Genomic DNA, 21775 nt, shown 5'->3' on the forward strand with positions numbered 1-21775 from the left:
CTGGCAACACCAGTCTACTTCAAGAGGATGATGGGCATTGAAGAAGCTACTTATGAAGTTTGTTAGCCATTTGGGCAAGAAATTGCTCTTGTCTAGACTGCTTGATGGTATGCTGTATAAACTGGACATGCAGGACCCACAGAAAAAAATGACCACTGAAGTTGCCTAAAGAAGGTGAGACAGTCCTTCGGGGTTCTTGCTTCATGAAAGAGTCTGCCAGACATTCTGCAGGACACAGAAGAAAGTGACAGACAAACTGCAATTATTGGTGAAACTGCCTTTGAACGTTCATGCTTCGTGGGAAAATCTGCCAAATACTATGGGCCTATAGGCTGAAGATGGGTGCACCAAAGTTATAGAAGAACTTTGGATGACTGTCCAGGCAGCAAGATGTCTTTGTCAGTTCTAGAGTTTTGGAAGTTGCTTATAATGCACTTTCTGTTAACTTAGGTGATATTATACCCTTCTAGAGTCTTTGATGGAGTTGAAAAAATATAGTTATAATTATAAAAGATAAGCTAGATATAAAACTTTGGACTCACAAAGATAGGATAAATGATATTTTCCTTAATTTGGCTAATATAAATGAACTAAATATTGTAACTAATAATTCTTACTTGATACCTGTTTTGTTATATGTAATTTTACTATGTTAAAGTTAAAACCTTTCTTTTTATTTAGACAGAAAAGGGGAGGTGATGTGGGATTTACCTCTGTATGCTGTGAATATGTTTTATTGCCATTGGTTAATAAAGATGTTACTTTGGGCCTATAGACAGGACAGAATAGAACAAGGTGAGAAAATCCAAACAGAGATGTAAAGAGAGAGTAGGCAGAGTCAAAGAGATGTCATATAGCCACCTAAGAAGAAGGACACCTGCAGGAGCTCATTGGAACCTTGGCAGTAGGCCATGACCTCGTGATGATGCACAGATTACTAGAGATGGGTTAATTTAAGATATAAGAGCTAGCTAGCAATATGCCTAAATGATTGGCCAAGCAGTGTATTAAACAGTTTCTGTGTTATTTTGGGTCTGGGTATCTGGGAATGAACAAACAGCCTCTATTAACATACACCTGTACTTGCGTGTCTGTTTGTGGATATCTGGATGTTATTAATTCTTCAGGTAGAATTCTACCTAGTTCAAGCGAAAACTCCTAATATAAAATTTGTTTGTTTCCTAAGGAGATAAATTTTGTAAACTTAGCTGGGTGTGGTAGCACAAATTTTTAATTCTAGCACTTGGAAGGCAGGTGGAGCTCTCTGAGTATAAGGTCAGTCTTGTCTATTTAAGAGAGTCCCTTGCCAGTCAGCATTACATAGCGAGACCCTGTCTCAAACAACAGACAAAATATACATAGACTTATAAATTGGTGAAGGTTGAAAACAAATTTATGCAAGTCCTAGGTATCCCCTACCTCTAAATCATCATCTCTAACTAAGCAGGGTTCACTAAACGTGGACAGTACACTTTTAATAAGGTTGGTACATTTTTTTCTGAAGTTGGTGAATCATGGAGCACCCTGCCATTAGCCATAAATTTTAAAATTTTCATGACCTAAAGTCCAAACGTTATCTTTCATACTGTAGACTTTCATAATACCCCGCATTTAGTGCAATTCAGAGGTGAGCAAAATGGACAATTTTCCTTGCTGTTATCCCTACCTACATTAATATACAACTTGCATTGAAAAATCTATTAAACAATTGTGGCTGCTTGAAATTCTAATATGCAGACACAAAACAAATTTATTTATTTCTTTATTTAAAATATTTTTTTATATTTTGAGAATTTCACACAAATACTGCAATTTCAGCATTTCTACCTCTCTATCTCCCTGCTTCAATTCCTCCTGTGTCTCCTCTCATGTTCATAACCTCTTTGTCTATAACTGTTATTGTTACACACACATACCAACTTGACATACACAGTTGAGGGATTGACTCCTTCAGATTTGTCTGTGGCCATGCCTGTGAGACATTTTTTAAATTGTTACTTGATGTAGGAGGGCCCAGCCAGTTCAGTATCATTCCTAGGCAAGTGAGCCTGCGTTAGATAAGAACATTAGCTGAGAAGCCAGGGAGAGCGAACCAGTAAGTAATGTTCTTCTGTAATCTCTACCGTTAGTTCCTTGGTTTACTTCCATGATGGACTGTCATCTGTGAGTCAAACAAACTGTCTCCACAAGTTGCTTTTGGTCATGGTATTTATCATAGCAACAGAAAGAAAAGCAGGATCCCCTCCCCACCCATCCCATCCACACAGGCAGACCTTCCTGGAAACTTACTGAGCCCAGTTAGTGTTGCTTATGCTTTAGGACTGACCAGTTCGGATTGGATAGGCCATGGGTAGTCTTGACCTTGAAGAGACTGATTCTCCTTCTCTCAACAGCCATTAGCTTTAGGTCTTCATCCAAGAGTGAGGCCATGTGAATTTCCCCATGTGAGTTAGCACGCCGATTGTTGTCTTCATAGAGATCTTGTTCAGGCCAACACAGTCAAGGTTATGTAGAGCACAGCAATGTTATTTTCCCCAGAAAGAGCACTGGAGGCACGGGGGCATCACTTTCCCTAACTATTTTCTAGAAACCAAGGAAGGCCCCAGGCATTCCTGTGTTCTTTCCCGCATTTGTAGGCATTCCAAATTTCCTTCTTGGGACATATCAGCATCGGATATTCCATGCTCATGTCACACATTCATTATATTCTCAAGTAACCTTAATTAATACCTCAAGATCATATGGCTCAGCTATACCACTCCTGACCGTGTATCCAAAGGCCTCTATATCCCATGGCAGAGAGACCTGCATGGCCATGTTCATTACTGCTCTGCTCACAGCAGCCAGGAAACGGGACCATTCTATAGGTCCAACAGTGGATGAATGGATAATAAAAATTTGGTATTGATTTTTTCTTGGTACCTTCCCACTGAGTTCCACAGTGTTGGCCCCACTTTACAATCCTACCAGCTGCTTATAAAGCTCCATTTTTCTCCTAATCCTGGCCAGCATTTGTTGATGATAGTTTTGTGACGATAGCCATACTGGTAGGGGTAAGCAGTTTTAATTTGCATTTCCATGCTATTGGACAATCTATTTCCTAATTTTAAATTTTTTATTATTTTAAATTATGTGAACATGTGTACATGTGCGCGTGTGTGTGTATCTGTGTATCTGTGTGTCTGCATGAGCTTGTGAGTACAGGTGTCTGAAAGGCCAGAGATGTTCCATAGCCTGGAAGTGGAGTTACAGATAGCTGTGATCTGCCTGATGTGGGTGCTGAGAATAGAAGCTGGGTCCTCTAGAAGAGCAGTGCATACTGTTAACCATTGAGTCCTCTCTTTGGGCCCTTTATTGGACATTTTTGAGATAGATTTATTGCCTATTTGTATTTCTTCTTTAAAACAGTTTTTGAGAATTTCATCCATGAGTACCACATCGATTTCACTCCCACACCCTCAGTTCCTCCCATGTTTCCCCTCCAGCAGCCATGACCTCTTCTTTGATTATTATTGTTACACATGTATAAATATGTAGGTATACATGTTCACACATACATACATACATACTAATATACTAATATACGTACGACTTACTGAGTTCATTTAACATTGTTTGTATGTACATGTATCCAGGGATGACCTCTACATTTCTACTTTTGAGAACTGTCTACTTCATTAGCCCATTTACTGATGGTATAATTTGTGTGTGCATGTGTGCGTGTGTGTGTGTGTGTCTGTGTGTGTGTGTGTGTGTGTTTATTCCTTTTGAGACACAGTCTCACAGTGGCTGGCCTGGAAGTCTCTTATGTAGATCAATCAGTCTAGTCTCAAAGTCCCCAAGATCTGCCTGCTTCAGCCTCCAAGGGCTGGGACTAAAGGCATGCCCCACCTCACCTGGCTTTGTACTTTTAACTTTTGCAGCTCACTGTGTCTCAGTTGCCAGCCCCCAGTCAGGTGTTGGCAAAGACCTTCTCATCTGTCAACTATGCTTCGCTCTGTAGACTGTTTCCTTTGCTATGCATAAGGATTTTTGTTTTGTGAAATCCAGTTTGTGAATTTTGAAGATCATTTTCTGAATGTCCGGAGTCCTCTTCAGAAAGGCCTCTATGCTGAAGTGTGTTGCTTGTGTTCCTGCCCACCACCGCTAAAGTTCCAGGTCTCACATGAAGGTTTCCATCCATTTTGAGTCTATGTTTGGTACCAGACAATCTGTAAGGCTGGTTTTATTCTTCTGTGTGTGCACATACCAGTCACCCTGGACCATTTATTGTGAACACACTTTTCCAGTACAGGCTTTTGATACTTTGAAAATTAGGTGACTGTCACTGTGTGGATTTAGTCAGAGGCAGTCCTTAATTTTCTTCCATACATCTTCATGTTTGTGCTGGTTGATAGCATTTGTTGCTGTAGGTCTGTGTGATTTGCTATCAGGGACTATTATTGCTAACGTTGCTCCTTCTATGTAGGATAGCTTTGGTTAGCCTAGGTCTCTTGTGCTTCCACATGAATTTTAGAACTTTAGAATGTAATTGGAATTTAAATAGAGAGTATGTTGGACATGTAAATTGCCTTTGGTCCTAGCCACCATGCCTTCCCTGCCAGATGAACTTTATCACTTTAAACTGTAAACTGAAATAAACCACTTCTCTATGAAGTCACTTATTGATTATAGTGGAAAAAAAAAAGAGCCATATGCCATGTAAGAAAAGGAAAGAACCTAGCTGGGCGGTGGTGGTGCACGCCTTTAATCCCAGCACTCGGGAGGCAGAAGCAGGCGGATCTTTGTGAGTTCGAGGCCAGCCTGGTCTACAGAGCTAGTTCCAGGACAGGCTCCATAGCTACAGAGAAACCCTGTCTCGAAAAAAAAAAAAAAAAAAAAAAAAAAAAAAGGAAAGGAAAGGAAAGAACCTGGTAATGCTGGCTCGCCTCTGCAGTCCCAGTGTTTGAGAAGTGGAGTCAGGAAGAACAGGAGTTGCAGGTCATCCTCAGTAATGCCTGAGTTACAGGAGACCCTGTGTCTTAGTCACTTTTCTACTTACATAACAAAGCATCATGACCAAGGCAACTTATAAAAGAAAGCACTTAATTTGGTGCTCTCCATTCCAGAGGGTAATTGGGTTTATGACCACCATTGGGAAGAGCACGGTGGCAGGCAGGAAGGCATGGTACTGGAGCCGTAGCTGAGAGCTTACATGTTAAGACAACAACCACAAGACAGAGAAAAAGAGGCTCACTGGGAATGATGTGAGTTTTTGAATCTTCAAAATCCATGCCCAGGGACACCTCTTCTAACAAGACCACACCTCCAGATCCTTCCCAAACAAGCATTCAAATATGTGAGCCTATGAAGGGTATTTTTATTCAAACCACCATACCCTGTCTCAAACAGATAAGAAATATAGGTACAATAAGGGTTTCTTTTCATCAAGCCATAGGCTTAAGAGAATGCAAAGGTAGGTCACGAAGTGACACAAATTGACTGCTGTTGCTGATGTTCTCTCCCTGGGGGAGATAAGATAACATCTACCTCTCTTCCTGGGGTCAAACTCACCCAGAGAACCAATGAGTTCATTAGGCTTACTTAAAGAGCAATGGGTCAGAGGTTATGAGCAAGAGTGTAGATGACCTTAAAGAAGCCACACTGGAAAGTCTGCAACCAACCTGGATGATGACTGTGTGGGTGGGGCCTGATCTTAGTCCTTCCCATTCTTTATACTTCTGGTCCCTGCCCAGGGCAACATGCAATTAGGACAGAAGTGTATACAGCTAATTGGAGAGAGTAGCTGGATCCTTGGGTGTGGGTCCTGCATGCTTCCCTTCCCATATTTTATGGGAGAAGGTCAACAGTCAACAAGCCAAGCTGTGATGATATTTTGCAAGCGGGCACACTTGAGTCATAAAGATGGTGGCACTTTGGCTCTGAGGACAGTCCTGCAAAACACTCGCAACACAGAAAACTGACAAAGAGCTGCTAAATGGGTGATATTAACTACCCCTGAAGATTGATAAGGAAAAAAAAAAGACAACTTATCAAGATGGTTAAAGAGTTGAAGAGGAACTTCGCAGAGAAGGTATCCAAGTATAAAATAATTAAGTGAAATAGGCTCAATTTACTCGTAATTGGCAAATTGCAAATTAAAAGTGAACCTCCTACACAATTATCTGAAGAGCTTAAATTAAAACGGCTGCATTGTCTAATGTGGCCAAGGATGTAAAGAGGAGCTGGTGGAAGCACAAATCGGCAGAGCCATTTGGAGGTAGTTTGGTGCGATTTGCTGAGGCTAAATATAAAGCAAATGTATGAATAGCAATTTCATACTTAGGTATGCACTCGACTCTATTCGTTACTTCTCTATTGCTCTGTATGGTAGTTTGAATGAAAATGGTTCCTATAGACCCATAGGGCGTGGCACTATTAGGAGGGGTGGCCTTGTTGGAGTGGATGTGGCCTTGTTGGAGAAAGTGTGTCACTGGGGGTGAACTTTGAGGTTTCAGATGTTCCACCCAGGCCCAGTGTCTTACTTTCTTCCTGCTGCCTGACAATGTAGAAACTCTTAGCTACTTCTCCAGCATCACATCTGCTTGTGCGCTGCCTTGCTTCCCTCCATGACGATAATGAACTAAACTTCTGAACTATAAGCCAGCCCCCAATTAAATGTTTCCCTTATAAGAGTTGCTGTGGTCATGGTGTCTCTACACGGTAATAGAAATCCTAAGACACTGGGATAGAACACCAAGGTGATTTATAGAAGGAAGGTTTTATTTGGCTACAGTTCCAGAGGGATAAGAATCTGTCATGTCTGGGGACATGGCAGTAAGCAGCGGATATGGCGGCTGCAGCAGAAGCTGAGAGCTCACATCTTGAACTGCAGCAGGAAGCAGGGAGAATGAACTTGGAATCATGCAAGTGTTTAAGGTCTCAAAGCCTACCTTTTCTTCACCGATCAACTTCCTCCAACAAGACTAAGCCTTCTAAACCCCCAAACAGCCATCAATTGGGACCAAGTACTCAAATCCCCCAGACTAAAGAAAACACTTCTCATTCAAACTTGGGCTCTTATAAGCTCATGCCCATATCATCATGTAAAAGGCATTTGGTACAATATCAAAAGTTCCCAGTTTTTCACAATTTAAAAGTCCAAAGCCTTTTTTCAAACTCAAAATAATCTCTTAATTGTAACCTTCTGTTACGAAAAAAAAAACCCAAAAAGCAAATTATATACTTCAACATACAATGGCATTGAATAGACATTACCATTCCAAAGAAGAGGAATAGGGACATAGTAAGAAAATACTGGACCAAAGCAAGGCTGAAATCTATCAGGGAAAACACCAAATCCTGTATCTTCATGCCTGATGTTTGAGACTTTAGTTTCAAAGGTCTTGTCTTAGATGACCCTGACCCTCTACCTGTGCTGTCTGCAACATACATCTCTCTGTTGGACTGGCTCCACTAACTGTATGCAGCTCTCCATGTAGATGTCTCATGGCTCTGGCATCTCCAGTATCTTGGAGTCTCCACTGTAACCCAGGCTTCACTTTCCTAGCTTCGCATGGTGGCATCTCACAGCCTCTTGACCTATCAGAGCCCTCATGTAGGGATTCCCCTGCCCCATGCTGCTTGGCCTCAGCAGCTCGCTGAAACCTAGGAGGAGGAATCATTTACTCCTGCATCCTTCATGATATGAAGACAACACTGCTACCAGTTTGGAAAGGCCCCTCATCCCCTTGTATCAGGTTAGCAACAGTTTTTGTTTGTTGTTACTTTATAGAAACAGAAACTCCATAGGCCTTTCATTTTTACAAACTGGAAGCTTAGCAGGGTGGGGTCTTGCCCTAAGGGCACCCCTTTCTTTGCTACAGTGTATATCAGGCCTCTCTTAATGGTGAAAACTCCTTTAATGATTATATATTAGTTTCTAGCACATTTTTTGGCTGTAACATTAACTTCCCTAGTGCTTCCTTTTTCTCTAAATTGTACACTCCCAGCCCACTTGTTCTTTTTTTATTGTAAGCCTGTATAAGCATTATCAATAACAACGACACCATAGATTAGATGTCATGCTGTTTTGAAATTTTCTTTACCAAAGAAATTAATCCATGTATGTAGGAAATTAAGGCCTACCAGACCAAAAGGAGCCAACCTGGGGTCTGCCTGGAGCTGTCAGAGGTCCTATCTGTGCCTAGACAATAGTGACCAAGCCATGTTTCCTGAGTGCCTAGCAACAGGCACTGTCAGAGGTCCTGATTGTGCCTAGCTAATGGGAGGTGAGCATGAGATGTCAACTGTCAATGGATCAGAGCTCTTGGCTGCTGGGAGAGTTTATAAGATTTCCCTGTTAAACAAATGAATCTGCTGTAAGCCTTCCACCTGACCCACGGCTTCTGTGATATTTTGACATCGCGCCTTTTCACCCCCTCCCCTGAGGAAGACATTAGGCCAGAGACACATGTATTAGTTACTCATCTGCTGTGTGACGAAACATCATGACTAAGGCAACATATGGGAAAACATTTGAGGCCATGGGGGACATTCTTATTCAAACCTCCACAGTCTTACTCAAACCACATTAAAATCACCTTTTAATTCAGCCTCTAGTAAGTTCTCAGGAAAAGGGCAGAAGGTAACTAGAATCTCTTTTAGGAAGCCTGTTGTCCCCAGCTGCCCAGACCCAAAATAACCACACAGAAACTGTATTATTTGCAATACTGTTTGGCCAATAGCTTAAGCATATTTCTGGCTTACTCTTATATCTTAAATTAACTCATTTCTATTATTTTATATTTTACCATGAGGCTTGTGGCCTACTGGCAAGTTTCCAGCTGATGGCTAGCATCTTTCTCCTCTGATGGCTCCATGACTTCTCTTTGACTTTGCCTTCTTTCTCCCAGCATTCAGTTTAGTTTTCCCAACTAACTGTACTCTGCTAAGCCATTGCCCAAAACAGCTTTATCCATTAACCAATAAAAGCAATCATATATATTTTTAATGGTGCCAATGTGGACAAATACATTCATAAAAGAACAGAGTTAAGCCTGTTTTCTTGGTAGCAGCTATTTCTCGGGTAGGCTATCTTCATTAGAGACAAGCATGTCTCATTTAAGAGAGATTTCCCGACTCAGCTTTAGCTGCAACAACCTTGTAGCTCTTTTAAGTGCCCCCACCACCAAACATTTAAATGGTGTTGATGAATAGCCAACTGTATGCTTTTTGGTGGTGGCAGGGACCTTGAAACTCCATAGAGTTGTGTCAATAAGCTTGGCTCTGGACAATACCTCTGCCATGAGGCTAGACTCTCAGAAAGCTAAGGAATGGGGTGTATCCAGCCATCAAAGCCACAGCTTTAATCCTAGCCATATCGCTTAGCAAATTAAAGACACATGTGGTCAGAAAAAGAGATACACAATAGAGATAGATTTAGACAAAGAAAACCTCTAAATGATTTACAGTGTGTTTAAAAATATATGTAGCCTTGGGAGAGAAAAGAAAAAGGATAAAGTCTTTAAAAAAAGAAAGAGAGTAGTTGGATGTGATGGCACACCTTTAATCCCAGCACTTGGGAGGCAGTGGCAAGTAGACCTCTGTGAGTTCAAGGACAGCCTGATCTACAGAGTGAGTTCCAAAACAGTGAAACCCTGTTTTATAAAACCAAAAATTAAAAATAAAAATTAAAAGAGAGTTTAAAGTAAAGCCACTAAAGATGAAAAATACACAGAGAATTTAGATACTGTATGTTATTGTGTTAACTTTGAATTGTTTGATTGCTGAGGAAGGATCAAGAGCTGCTAAAATATTTGATTACAAATGCTGCTGAATTGATACAACATATATATTTTAAAAAGGCTTTGATTTCAAAATTTAAGTCAAAAGATATGTTACTTTGGAGAGGAGGTTTTGTTTTTGTTTCCACAAGAAATGAGAGGCTGTGGATTCATTATGGGTTAAGAAAAACCAGTTTTGATCAAGGAAGACCTGCTGAAGAATCTCTGATAGGAGCGCATGGTTCAGATGATCCAACATTTCAGAGGGCCTCTGTTGGAGTTTCCTCTGAGTTCTACATCCAGAGCAGCTTCAAGAATGCTGGCTGAGATGATCAAGCCTAACAGAATACTTAACCATAATTCTAAATTTTCTTTAGGTCCCCATAAGATTATCAGTGCCTCCAATCAGCAGGAAGTATCCTGGAAAACTATTCTCACATTCCCCAAAGATGGATTATGGATGTTTGTCTTTGTTTAGAGTGTTGATTACAAGTTGTTATAAATAATGGCCATAAAAAAAGCTAAACAAAGGAGATTAGATTCACAGTTCTTGTTTTGAAATAAAGGGGGGGGTGTTATAGGACAATGTAAAGATTTGTCACTTGTATTGGTTTAATAAAATGCTGATTGGTCAGTAGCCAGGGAGGAAGTAGAGGCAGGGCAACAAGAACAGGAGAATTCTGGGAAGAGGAAAGGCTCAGTCTGCAGTCATCACCCAGACTCAGAGGAAGCAAGATGAGACTGTTTTGCTGATAAAAGGTACCAAGCCACATGGCTAACACAGACAAGAATAATGGGTTAATATAAATCATACTAGTTAATACGAAGCCTGAGCTAATAGACCATCTAGTTTATAATTAATGTAGACCTCTGTATGCTTTCTTTGGGACTGAATAGCTGTAGGACCGGGCGGGACAGAAAGCTCTGTCAACAAGAATCTTTGCCAAGATGGTGCAGGAATAGTCACCGGGGCAGTTGCCATAAAAGTTTTTCTTCTCTGAATTTTCTTGAGTGAGCCAGGTCCCTACAGTGTGCTTTGCTCTGGGCACTGATGTCTTACAGGCTCTTGCTGGGAGGAATGCTGCTTATAGCATTTAAGCATTTATCTCATCAAAGTTCCAAACTCTTCTGTCTTCTACCACATACCAGCAGCTTCTTCAGCAACACCCCACTTCTGGTACCAACTTCTGTGTTAGTTACTATTTGATGCTGTGATAAAATACAATGATCATGGCAATTTACTGAAGGAAGAGTTTATCTAGGTTTATGGTTTCAGAGGGATAAAAATTCACCATGGTGAGGAAGCATACCAACAAGCAGTAGTCATGGAGGCAGAAGCAGGAACTTGAGAGCTCACATCTTCAATAGGAGAATGAAACAGAAAGAAGAATATGGAAATAGAATTAGGCTTTAAGCTCTAAAATCTCACCACCAGTCACATGCTTCCATTAGCAAACCTGCACCACTTAAGCCACCACAAACAGAGTCACCAACTGGGGACCAAATATTCAAATTCCTAAGCCTCTGAGGGGTATTTCTCTTTTAAATGACAGTGTTTCACTGAATTTTTCCTTTCCTGTTTCTCAGCATTCACACATGAATCTCAGTCTCTTGTGTGTGTCGGGTGATGGGTTGGGGGGAAGGTAGTGACAAGGACCATACTCAAAATGCTGGAGAGGAATTAGTTTTTCCATCTTCAGCTGTGGGACTTTCTTGACGACTCCACTTTCTACTTCATTTGTCACTGGTGCCAGCTGTTTCATAACAAGCATCTTCCTCAGGAAAGGATTGCATAATCTCCCCGAAATATTGGTCTTTGAGGAATGATCGCTCAGGTCTTGGGGGTTACATCTAATACATCCTCAAAGAAATGAAGAACTGCAGCCTGCCTGCCCTTTCACCACTGGGGACAGGCTTCAAGGGTGTGCAATAAATCCGACCTGAGTACTGATAGAAGCTAGAGAGGCAATTTGGAACATTAGTAAGCTCATAAAAATAATTGGGAAAATTCTTCTAAAGATGATGTTGGCCATATGTTCAGATGTAGTCTAGTGACTAATAAATTTTCCTTGATCTTCTGTTCTTTTCAGATCTCATTTGTATAAAGAGAGCAACGAAAGCAATTACCCTCACAGTCAGGTTTGCACCTATGAAGAGGGAGGTAGGGACTTCTGGCTGGGAAGGAAGAGTGAGTTCAAGGCTTTCCTAGTGGTGGCATGTTTTGTTTCTTGATCTGGGTGTGGTTACATGGTATTAGCTCCATTAATCACCACTCATTAAGCTGTAATTTTATGTTTTGCATAAAGTAGCTCTGCCCTATACACGGGGGATATCTTCCTAGCTCCTCAGTGGATGTCAGAAACCTCAGATTGATACTGAGCCCTGCATATGACATCTTTTTTTCTATACAGATATATTTATGGCAAAATTTAATCTATAAATTAAGCACAAGATTAACAAAATCAGTTAATTATAATACAAAAATTTTATAACAGTACTGTAATAAAAGTAATGGTGTATTTATTTCTCGTCTTAGAGGGAATAAAATATTAGTATATTTTAAAATATACTAACATTTATACAGGGAGATATAATATATTTTTAAGTTTTGCCTGCTGCAGTCACCATGTCTGTGTAGTACCTGTGGAGGCCAGAAGAGGGCACTGGATCTCTTGGAACTGGAACTATGTACAGTTGTGAGCAGCCATGTGGGTGCTGGGAACCAAATCTGGATCTTTGCAAGGACAGCCAGTGCTCTTCACTGCTGAACGCTCATTCCAGCCCCAAGAGTAGTATGTTTGAGCCACGGTTGATGTAAGCAATTAAAACTTCTGAAAGCAGGGGGCTGGAGAGATGGTTCAGTGGTTTAGAGCACCGTCTGCTCTTCCAAAGGTCCTGAGTTCAATTCCCAGCAACCACATGGTGGCTTACAACCATCTGTAATGAGATCTGGTGCCCTCCTCTGGTGTGAGGGCATACATGGAGGCAGAATGTTGTATACATAATAAATAAATAAATCTTTAAAAAAAAAAAGAAAATAAAACTTCCGAAAGCAAAGCCACAAATCAGAAAGGGGGTTGTTTTTTTGCTGTATTTCATAGTATTAATGACTTTAAAGGAGAGCTGGAGACAAGACTTCAATTTGTCTTAAAGAGACACAATGTTGAATTTTTGACTTATAGAATTAACTTGGTGAAGAATCAGGAGTGAGGGTTTTCCTATCACATGAATGTTGCTGCAGAAAGAACGTTCAACACTGGCCCAGAAGGACAACCACCATGTATTTGCTCTCAGCAGAGGCTTCCAGCTCCAAATCTTCAGATGCGAGTACACATCCTGGAGTAACTTCAGAAACCAGGAAAGTAAAATGAGAACATTGCCAGGACATGGGGATATGGGGGGGACTGGTGGGGAGTAGTAGTTACTGCCAGTACCCACTGATGTGAGGGTAGAAATGATTGTGACACGGAAGGGTACATGTTGGGGTCAACACTGAACCAAGTTTCTTGGTGGAATGTTATTTGATAAAAGAAACAAACAAACCAAACCCAAAAGTGGAAAATTTTCTAGAACAGAATGGTGTAAGGACATGGGGGATGAACTAGAAGTGACAGGAATCTTGGGCTCTGTTCAAGTCAAGTCATGATTGGCTGATTCTACAGTTTTCCTTCTTCTACTAATTTTTTCTCTTATATACTTACCATTTTTTGAAATGGAAAGAAGCCTATTTTATTATACTTTTAGTACATGCCCAGTACTATGCTAAGCACTTTATATGTGGATTTAAGTTATTTCTCACATTGGACCTTTTGTGAGGATGTCATTAGCTCACTTTATAGATATGAGTGATTTGATATTTAAGCTTATTCTTTCACCATCACAGAAATGAAATTCATCACAAATTAATTTAGGGCAGTGGCTGGGAAAATTTTTTGCCTTATAGATATTCTGTCTATAAAATTTGTGTGTGTGTGCACACGTGCATGGACACTCTCACAGACATGTACCACATATACTTACATATATACATATGTGTGTATGCATTCATGGAAGCCAGGACCAACTTAAGTTGCAATTCCTTAGGAGATGTCATTTATTGGCCCAGAGCTGGCCAGTCAGGTCTCTTCCTCCTCAGTCTTCAGATTGCAAGTGCTTACCACCATGCCCAAGGAACTGGCTTGAATAAATAAGTATGTATAAGATGGTAGACAAGAACAATATATGTGGTTTAGGTAGAGCATCTTGGGAGTTGAAGTGAAGGAGAATTTCTCCTAAATGGATTGATTAGAGAAGGACCCACAGCTGAAGCTGAGGCTGAGCAGAGAAACGTAGGCATGCAGAGAAGGGAATGCCACAAATAAAGGTCTAGTGACGAGGAAGGCACAAGGATAAATTTAACATAGCAGTAAAGTACTCGAATCGATGACATGTACAGCCTTTGGATGATTAGATCCTGCTGGGAACTGCATGGAGAATTGATTAAAGAGGAACGAGAGATGCATCTGGGAACTCCCAAGGAAGGTATTTCATTGATTCAGTCATGAGATCAACGTGAAATGGATGAATGTTACAGCCAATAAATATTTATAGAAAGAAATGAACCTGAGAATGATTTTGAAAAGGAAATGACAACACACAAGTCCCAGTCAGATCATGTGTATGAAGGAAAACGGGGCAACATTGGAATTTCAAGTCTGGGCAATGGTGACTGTGACACTGGTGGCCTCAAGATGAGGAAGAAAATTGGGTAAATGAGGCATGACATGTGTGTTGAGCTGAAGGTATTGATGGGGTGCCTACATATACATATCTGTCAAGCAGTTAGAAACACAAGCTTGAATCTTGACAGAGGCTGGGACAAAAAGAATTGAAAATCTTCACCATGTAAGTTGTAATTGAAACACAGAAGAAGAAGAGCTATCCAAATGATAGTGAGACCATACATAAAAGGCCAAGGTCCCAAAGGCGAAGCTTGAGAAACAGATCATCCTTTGAAAGAAGGGGGCAGAAAAATGAAGATCTAGGTAACAGTGTTAGTCGGCTTTTCTTCAGTGTAATGCATCCCTGAGAAAATCAGCTAGCTTCTCAAGGGGAAAGGTTTGTCTGGGCTCATAGTTTGGGGGATTTTAGTCTATGACAGAGCTGGAGATGATATGGCTTTTAGGACTGTACTTGGGTACAGCACAGCATGGCATGAAGATGAGACGGAGCAAAAGCCATCCACCACAACCCTGGACTGGGCACACAGCTTGGCAGCATAGCACTTAGCATGGGAGAGGTCCTGGGTTTGCTTCCTAGAACTGAAAAACAATTAAAGTTAGAGGCATTACCTTTGTAGACTGGAAGCTAATTCAAGAAAGAGGAAGGGGTGGGCACTCCATTGTCCCATCCAAGAACATGTCCCCAGTAACTTAAAGTCCTGGAACTAGATCCTACTCCTTAGAGGATGCTCCATCTTTCCATTGCACAGTGGGATGGAACAGTCCCAGAATATCTAAGTCCTTGAATGCCTTTGGGAGATGTTGAAAACCCAAACTGTAGCAAATGCTGCTTGTCAAAAATGGTAGCATGCCCATTCATGGCACTCTAGACCCAGAGCAATGAGAGTAAACCATGGTTAAGAATACATTTTATTCTCGCAGAGGACCCAGGTTCAATCCCCTGCACACACATGGCAGCTCACAATAGTCTGTTACTCCAGTTCCAGGGGATCCCATGCCCTCTTCTGACCTCCACAGTCACTAGGCAGGCATATGGTGCACATGCATAAATGTAGGCAAAACACTCATAAACACAAGCCTAAGCAGCATTTTGTAAGAAACAGAAAAGAGAATGGCCCCAGTGAATTGTGGGTGCTTTTTGGAATTCATGTAATTCTGAGCACCTTGTAGTCCAAGAAGTAAGAAATATGTAGGTAATATCTTGAGAATCAGTTGAAATAGACTGCCTAATAATTTTGTTCTAGATTCTATTCTTCTGTCCAGGTTTGGTAGTACATGCCTTTAGTCCCAGCACTCAGAAGGCAGAGGTAGGTAGATCTCTGTGAGTTCAAAACCAGCCTGGTCTATGTGGTGAGTTTCATACCAGTCAGGGCTACATAGTGAGACCTTGTCTCAAAAACAAAATCCATTTATTAGATTTGCAGTGTTGGCCTCATATGTGCCTTACAAGGCTTAGCTTTGCTCTTTCTCCAGTTCAGGAAGAGTGGCTGTATTCAGAACAGTCTCTATTTACTGTTCTTGTTTGCTAATATAACATCTAGTTTTGGCTGGGCTATGTAGGGAGCCAGGTGGAGACAAACAGATAAACCAGAAAGTACTAGACAAGGCAAGTGAACACCAAAGGATTGAAGGAAAGAAAAGAAATAAGAACAAAAGGCTCTCACACGAGAGATATCCAAGTCCAGATTAAATAAACTTATTAAATGGCAAGAATTGCAACAACTAAAATAAAACAAGAAACCACAAAAGAATGTGAATTCACTACAAATAAAATTATGTTTTTTTGATGTGGAACAAACTGCCAAAGACCCTAAAGCAAATATGCTTGTCCTGAATGTAGAAGTAAAATCCATAAAGAGGAACAAACATGAGTGAAATGAAGCAGATATGAAATGGGAACAGGTAAATATGAAACATTTAATTAGACCTGTGAAAATAAAATATTTACATCATTGAGATGGAAAATTAAATCACTGAGATGCACAATAGATTGGACACAAAAAGAACTAGTGAATTTCGAGACAGATGTGGCTCAGTGGTAAAGCATTTGTCTAGTATATGTTAAGTCCTGGGTTTGATCTCCAGCCCTGAAAAATAGAGGGAGTGGGGAGAAAGGAGGAGAGAAGAGAGGAGAGGGAAGAGAGAGAGAGAGAGAGAGAGAGAGAGAGAGAGAGAGAGAGAGAGAGAGAGAAGGAGGGAGGGAGAGGATGAGGGAGAGACACACAGAGAGGGACAAGTAGGCAGACAGACAGACTGAGAGGACATGAATTGTGAGGCATCACTTAGAATGCATGGTGAGGGCAAAAAGTAAGGAAAAGGAACAAATAGTTAAGATAAACCGACAGAATGAGAGGGTCTGAAGTATCAAATGGGAGTTCTGGAATAAGAAGCAGGAGGAGATGGCAGAGAAGAAAAACATAAACACAACTGTCAGTTTCCCAAAGGTAAAGCATTTTCTGAGTTCAGATGATAGAAAATGTATTTTCAGTACTGCATAGAATAAAGTAAATCTACAAGAAAATGAACGACTATCCATAGAATTTTAAAATGACTAAAGGGGAAATGATTTCTTAAAATTTATTATTATTGCTGTCGTTGTTTTTCAAGACAGGGTTTTATTATGTAGCCCTGGCTGTCTTGGAACCCATTCTGTAGACCAGGCTGGCCTCGAACTCACAGAGATCCACCTGCCTCTGCCTCTCAAGTGCTGGGATTAAAGGTTTGGCTATTTTATTTTTATTTTTAAGTAAGGCAGAGTGAGAGCCATAAAATATTCCAGAAAGAAAAAAAGTATTGAAGAAACAATGCTTTTGACCTATATTATGACAACCAACTAAACTCCTCAGAGAAAGAGGTGAAAGAGAACCACTTTCAGACCCAGAAGACCACACTACGCAGCTCTACGCCTTCTGTCATTATTACTTTAAAAAATGTAATTACACTTATTTAGTGTGTGCACGTGCATCCTCATGTGTGCATGTATGTGTGTGTGTATGAGAGAGAGCGATCAAAGGGTAACACGCGAGGGTCAGTGGTCTTTTTTTCACCTTGTGGGGTTTGACCTCAAGCTGTCAGGTTTAGTGGCAAGTGCTCTTACCCTTGGGCCATCTCCCCAGCCCCCTGATACCTTTTTAATAAAAGAAGTAAAAGGTGCACTTAAGGGCTGGTGTGGTGAGTAAGAGATAATTGTGGCCACAGAGACTGATAAAGTACCAGACATGCTTAACATGTCCATGTTAACATGAGCAAACCATCTGTGAGTATTGTGTACAAAGGCAAACTGAAACTCTACTTAACAGCAACAAAATAAAGATTTGCATTCAGTTGAGAAGAAGTTAGAAATATTATGGTTTGATAGATTAATAGCTGAAAATTTATTTAAAAGACCTAATACGATCAGTAGAAGACTAGAAATAAAATCTAAACTTTTCAGATCGGAAGAGGGCAAAGGATATTTTGACCATGTTTCGTGTATCAAGAGCTTGATGGTGGGATAAGAAGAAAACAATGAAGGAGCAATAAAGACTATGCAAGATAATAGGTAAACGTAACTAGTGCATCGGAATAAACACAAAAAGAGTCAGCCCATTACTGGAGGAGAGTATTGCTCTAAACCAGTGGTTCTCAACCTGCCTAATGCTCAGATCCTTTAATACAGTTCCTCAAGTGTGGCGACCCCCAACCATAAAGTTAATTTTTGTTGCTACTTCATAATTGTAATTTTGTTGCTGTTATGAATCATAATGTAAATATCTGATATGCAGGGTATCTGATATTCGACCTCTGTGAAAGGTCATTTGACCCCCCCAAAGGGTCACAACCTATAGTGTAAGAACCTCCGGTTTAAATGAAAACAAGCCTCAACTGTTTTGCTGATTAAAAAGAGATAAACTTAAAACCACACAGATTCAGCAAAAATAAAGAGATAAAAACTATCCACAAAACAAACTCTGTTTTAAACATTAGCTCGGAGAGACTGCTATAGAACACACAGTAGGATTTAGGGCAAAATTGTTTGAAAGTGTTAGGAATAATCTGTTAGGAATAATCTTAAAATGAGCCTCTCCGCCAACGCAAATTATTCCAATCAGACCAGATTAGACCAAATCAATGCCCTTGTTTACTGCAGCGCTCAGGGGTGGCCGGGAAAGCATGGCGGGGGGACTGGAGGGAGGGAGACGGAGGGGGGGTAAGGGGGGGTTAGACACGACAACACAAACCCCAAAGCCACGTGTTCTTTTTCTCCTTGGCAGTGGGTGGGTCCTGACCCTCCCTGGGGGAGGGGTCAGCTCTTGGTGGGATTTCCTAGAGGTGGAGTCTGGACCAGGGCAACTCCCAGGCTTGAGATGGAGCTTTCTGCTCCATTGGCGCTCCATTGGATGAATGCCAAGGGCTGGGATGACACTTTCACTGAATCAGAAAGGAAGAATAACAATGCAGCAGACTAAGAGAAAAAAATCACTATGAAGATGTAACCATTAGACAGGTTTTCACTTAACAATATAATGTTTAATTTACAGACATGTTATTACTTATCTATAGGTAACAAGATGGGCAGCATTACAAGGAGAAATGAATTAAAGCTGTAATCAAAGTGGGACAAAGAGATAAGTATGCCATAAACTAGCAGAAGCCAGAGAAGCTCTGAGGTTAGGATGTTTTCTACTCTTCCAGAGGAACAAATTGGTGCCTAACTCCACTCCAGATTCAGGACATCTGATGCTCTCTTCTGTCCTCCTTAGGCACACACACACACACACACACACACACACACACACACACCTTTAAAAGGCTAGTAAAGGTATAGAAAACTTTCATTTAAATTCAACAGGGCCGCCAGGCGGTGGTGGCGCTCGCTTTTAACCCCAGCACTCGGTAGGCAGAGACAGGCAGATCTCTGAGTTCGAGGCCAGCATTGTCTACAGAGCAAGTTTCTGGACAGGCTCCAAAGCTATAGAAAAACCCTCTCTCAAAAAAAGAAAACAACAACAACAAAAATCAGCTGGACACAGTCTGGAGGTGATGGCGCACACCTTTAATCCCAGCACTTGGGAAGGCAGAGGCAGGTAGATCTCTGAGTTTGAGGCCAGCCTGGTCTACAGATCAAGCTTTAGAACAGCCTGGGCTACTCAGAGAAATCCTGTTTTGAAAATGAACAACAACAGCAAGTCAGTAAGGTGGGATTTGTGTTTTTGTATTAGAGCAAGGCTAGCATTGTACTAACCTTGGGTTAAATTCCTAGAATCACAAAAAACTTCAAACTAAAACTGACTCTATTTTAATTTTTCCTCTTTATAGTTTTTAGAAACAGCTTCTCTGTGTAGCTCTGGCTATCCTGGAACTAGATCCTTTAGAATCTATTAATATGATATATCTCATTAACAGGTAGAAAATGTTATGGCCTACTTAGAAGATGATTTATTAAAACCAGTACAAGTTGGGGTTGGGTCTGTGCTTGCAGCTGTTTGGGAGACTGAGGCAGGAGGATTGTTTGAACTCAAATGTTGAAAGTTAGTCTGCTCAGTTCAGCAAGATCTCAGTTTAAAAAACACAAACACACACTGGGTGGTGGTGGTGCATACCTTTGATCCCAGCATTTGGGAGGCAGAGGCAGGAGGATTTCTGTGAGTTATAGGCTAGCTTGGTCTACCTAAGAGAGTTCCAGGACAGAGATACACAGAGAAATCCTGTCTTAAAATAAACCAAAATCAACCAATCAAATACAGCATGAATAATAAAAACTCAAAGACAGATGTTGGGCTTCAAACTGAAGATCAGAAAAGCAAAGCAGCCAAACACTAGAGAGCTTTTACTTCTGCCACATCTTCAGATGGAAAGGGCAAGATCCTGTCTCTACATATCCTGAGACTCCACACTCCAGCGAGTTCCCGTCTCTTCCCCTTTGTGCTCCTCTCTCCAACCAGCCATATAGTTCCTGTCTCCACCTCCCTAGTGCTGGGATTAAAAGTGTGTGACTCCCAAACAATGGGATTAAAGGTGTGAGCCACCACCACCTGGATCTGTTTCTGGATTGGTCTTGTGTAGCCCAGGGTAGCCTTGACCTCACAGAGATCCGCCTGTCTGGGATTAAAGGTGTGTACCACCATTCCCTAGCCTCTGGTGGCTTAGCTTTGCAATCTGATCCTCAGGCAAGCTTTACTTATTAAAATACACACAAAATATCACTACAACCAAACAAAAACACAAACACCAAAACAACTCAATAGACTTCTGGTTTCCTTCTCCCCAAAATGGGAGCTGTCTCTGCTGTCCTCACAGTAGAACACAGAAGTTTACTCTCTGTTCCTAGATCTACTAGTGGGCCGAGGCCAGAGTACAAATTGTGTGTCTCAGGATCCCATTGCTGCTGTAAGGAAATGCCAGAAGCTGGAGTGCTTAGCAACAACACGAGGAAGCTGTGTCTCTTTAAATGCTCAGCGGAAGACTCTTTGCTGGTGTAGTGCTTGGTTCCAGTCTCTGTGGCATTGTCGTCTCTGCCTCCATCTTCACATGACCTCCCTTCTGGGGTGTGTCTCTGTCCAACCTCTTACGGCCTTAATGGCCTTAACTTGAGTACATCTCCAAAGACCTTATTTCCAAATATGATCATATGATGATGTTCTAGGTGAACACATATTTGGGAGAATTAGATTCAACCTATCACACACACACACACACACACACACACACACACACACACACACCACTACCAACAACAAAGCAAAGCACAAAGCCCGGATGAACAGGTGAGCATAGAGAGTCTCACTCTACTGAATCAGTAATGCATGAAATACTCTAATGCTTACTCTTCAACTGCTGGAGCTGAGGGTAGACCAGCTTGATGCATGAAGCCCTGGGCGGGGCCCTCTTTCATGAGTTTTACCTCTAGAGGCTCCAAGAGGGTCTCCTGGTGAAGACCTGAGACAGACATTCTGCTTCTGGCAGGCAATGAGAAGATCAAGACTTTAGGATCCAACCAGAATTGTATGTTTTCCACAATAAAGGCTTTTCCCTGGGGAAGGAGCTTTATTCAAACCTTGCCAAGCTATGGGACAGGTAACTAGACAGCTGGAGCTGTTAGATGTCCCGCCTCACATAATGGTTGTGTGGGGGGTGGGGGACTAAGAATCTCTTCTGTAGGTTACAGTAAAAAGGGTCCACTGAAAAATGGTGATTTCATTATGGGACTATAGGCTGCTTCTCCCCTATAATACCTGACCGCCTTATCAACAGGGCTCTAGCGTACTACCTGGATTGTAATGGAAAAGGACAAGACACTTTAGTTAAGGA

Source organism: Alexandromys fortis, unplaced genomic scaffold (genome assembly GCF_014885135.2).
Source record: "Alexandromys fortis isolate MF-2015 unplaced genomic scaffold, M_Fortis_MF-2015_v1.1 scaffold_63, whole genome shotgun sequence".
Classification (NCBI taxonomy): domain Eukaryota; kingdom Metazoa; phylum Chordata; class Mammalia; order Rodentia; family Cricetidae; genus Alexandromys; species Alexandromys fortis.